Genomic DNA, 3,325 nt, shown 5'->3' with positions numbered 1-3,325 from the left:
AGAGGACGCAGGAGAGGTTTTCTTCTGATGACTCTTCCATGAAGGCCATATTTGTCTCTGAACAGTAGAACAATGTACCACAACTCCAGAGTCTGATAAATTTTTCTGAAGGTCTTGTGAAGTCAAGCAGAGGTTCTGATTAGAGATAAACTAATCTTTTAAGGTTCGATTCTAGACGGTTCAGCGAACTTTCTGATGTTCCTCGAACAGTTCCCCAAAGTTATCTAAACCCCATTGAATTCGATGGGAGGCAAAACCAACCGCATCGAAAACACCGTCAGGGGACACTTGGAGTCCAAACATTTCCAAAAGTTAGGTGCAAACACCAGGAAAAGTGGCATCAATTGACGCTCAGTAGAAATTTTATAATGACACAGCATGGATGGATGGGACAGGGCCTGGCCCAGCATTTCTAGCTTACAAATTGATCAGTAAGAGGTGGAAGAGTGACAGGTGTAGGCCTGGTGCTCTAAGACCCCTTCCACTACCGGCAACCCACCAGATGACAACCCAACTTGGAGTCTCCACATTGCGAAAAATGATCTACAAGGTGTACCGCTGTGTGGCTGCCAAAGAAAGGGAGTCAAGTAGTCTGTCCAGTAACAGATGTTGTCAGTGGGCTTTGGATAGGACAAGATGGTGTTTGTTCAGTAGAGCTCTCAGAATCATTACCACCTACCCCACGTACTCCTCAAATACCAATCCTATTCCCTTTTCCACCACGACCTCACTTTTTCCCACTCATGTTGTATGTACCCTTCCTCTCTTGTAACCTGCTGCTTCACAACCTTAGGCCCACAGATGTAAGTCACCTGTCACTAAATGAACAATCACTATTTGCTGAGAAAGTGTGTCTGGACCACAGAATTAGCACAAAAGATTTATATGCTGGAAGGTTGATTTGACACAGGATCCTATCTATCTGAACTTTCTGACAATATACCGCTTAGCTAACTCTCTGAGTACTTGCTGTAGCAGCAGCCTCGCTGCGCTGTTACAGTCACAAAATGGCGCCAAAGCTCCATGTCCACTTTTCATATGGAGAGGGACATGTGATTTCGGCAGCCAATGACACAAGCTCTTGTGTCTGGACACTGTGGATGGTTTCTAAACCCTGATTGGCTGCCGTAATCTCCACACATTAAGCTAATTAAAAAAAAGAATAATAGTCCGCCGCTCCTCTGACCTCTCTTCATTGCTGCCCCTAAGCAAATACATCCTCTCGTCTCCCCAGCTCATCATATAACACCACTATCCTAGCCAAAGTCCTAACAAAAGCAATAGTGAAAACTTGATAATTTACCGAACTTTGCCGATTGTTAGAAAAATGCTCAGGAATCCAAACAAGAATCTGAATACACAACCTTCGTGCCAAATTTGAGATTGATGAACATTTTCCGAAAAAGTTCACTCATCTCTAGTTCTGATTTGCCTCTCTAGCAATCCTACGAGCAGCTCTCACTGAAGAATTTTTTTAATTACTGTAATTTTTTATTGAATTTTGCACATTTTTAGTTATCAAAATAAGCATGAAATATTCACATTTTGACAAACATAATGGAATGTCAGTAAAGATGGAGGACAATAAGGATGAAGTGTTGGGAAACATTTCCGTCTAGTGGGATCAAGGCATACTGCATGGTATGACAATAAAAGTTCCAATAAGCCTTTACAATAGTTAAACTAAACACCATAATAAACAAACCCCATTCACATATTCACTTCAGAATTCTTATTCAACAATCAACAAACAAAAGATGAGATAAACACACATTAAGGTGTGGGAAAAGGGGTATAGCAGTCCAAAAAGGTCCTTGCTATTATTTTGAGCCTAAAAATAATCCCAGTTGGCTCAGCTAACATCAAATTGGTCCACCATTAAAACTTTCATAGTCCTTCCTGTGAATATCACCTATTCTATTTAATAAGTTTTGTGAAGAGGGAGGAGTGGTCTCTATCCATTGGAGAGCGATCAAACACCGTTCTCCAGTTAATAAACGCAATAATAATTTAGATGTCATGTTGCTGCAGTGCAGTATAACGCAACCTCCACCAGAGGGAGCTTTGTTAGGGAAGTGAGACTGCGTACACAGAAGCACCACAGAGTAGCAGCACAGACGCCACCAAGTAGTGAGAGAGTGGTCAGACAAGCCGAGTCAAAAAACAATCAGAGGCAAAAGTACCAAAGGGATCAGCAGTACACGTGGTCAGGGACAAGCCAGGAGGTTCAGCAACTGTCAGAAGCAGATGAGACAAAGTCAGAAGGCAGAAGCGAGTCCGAATACAAGCCAAGTCAGAAACCAGAGAATCAAAACCAAAAAACAGGGAAACACTGGGAAAAGGGCAGACAGAGGGAGTCAACAGACACAGGGCAAGTCAGGGATCACAGCAGGACAAATCAAGAGCTACCGGAGTCAGGTTCAAATCCCGAAGGCAGAACTATAGCTGACACTGCCAGCAGGATGCATAGGAGATAAATAGCAAATCTGAACCCAGAATGAAGCAGAGCAAAGTTAACCCTTGACATGATCCACCCAGAAAAAGAGCAGACAGGATTAAACCCTGGAACGGACCATGACATTAGATGAGTTTTTCCCCATCCCTCTAGGAGAAATATTTTGTAGATAGATATCAGGGTCCAGCTCAACTTCCACAAGCAGAACATTTTGTATTAAGACATTCACCTATTTCTAGAATCCTGCCAACCCAGGGCAAGACCAGATGATGTGATGTTGAGAGACAGATGCTAAACCACAGTGCCAGCAAATAGTTGGAAACTGAGGGTTCAATTTATGAAGAAGCTCTGTGTTGTGGTACCAAAACATTAAAATCTTACACTGGTTCTCTTTACATAAGGTACAAATGCAGGATTTGGCCGCTTTGTCCCAAATGTCCTACCAATATTGGGGGGACAGCTCCTTTCCAAGGAGAGATTCCCATTTAATCATATAGACGTGTTTCGACTGAGGATCCATCTGAGTAAATTTTATAATCCTATAGATATCTGATATAAGGCATTTAGTTGATGGACCTTTATAATCCTTTAGATACCTGATGCGCTTAGTTGACGGACCCCATCCGCGTAACTTATCAAATTCCATTGGGTTGAGAAACACTCATTGAGCCACATATATTGAAGATGCTAGATGTTTTACATATTGCAAAAACAATTGATTATAGAAAATTTTGATTTAATAAAATCGATCAAGAGAACCTCCAATGTGTCCCTATCAACCGAATCTGAATACCTAAATAGTCCTGCGGAAATCCATGGATGGATCATTTTTGGTTCTGAGCTATTTGGGATCAAGGGTTGATAAAGGAA

The sequence above is a fragment of the Ranitomeya imitator genome, chromosome 10 (assembly GCF_032444005.1).
Source record: "Ranitomeya imitator isolate aRanImi1 chromosome 10, aRanImi1.pri, whole genome shotgun sequence".
NCBI classification, from domain to species: Eukaryota; Metazoa; Chordata; class Amphibia; order Anura; family Dendrobatidae; genus Ranitomeya; species Ranitomeya imitator.
The sequence above is the reverse complement of the archived record's forward strand: the minus strand, read 5'-3'. Positions refer to the sequence as shown.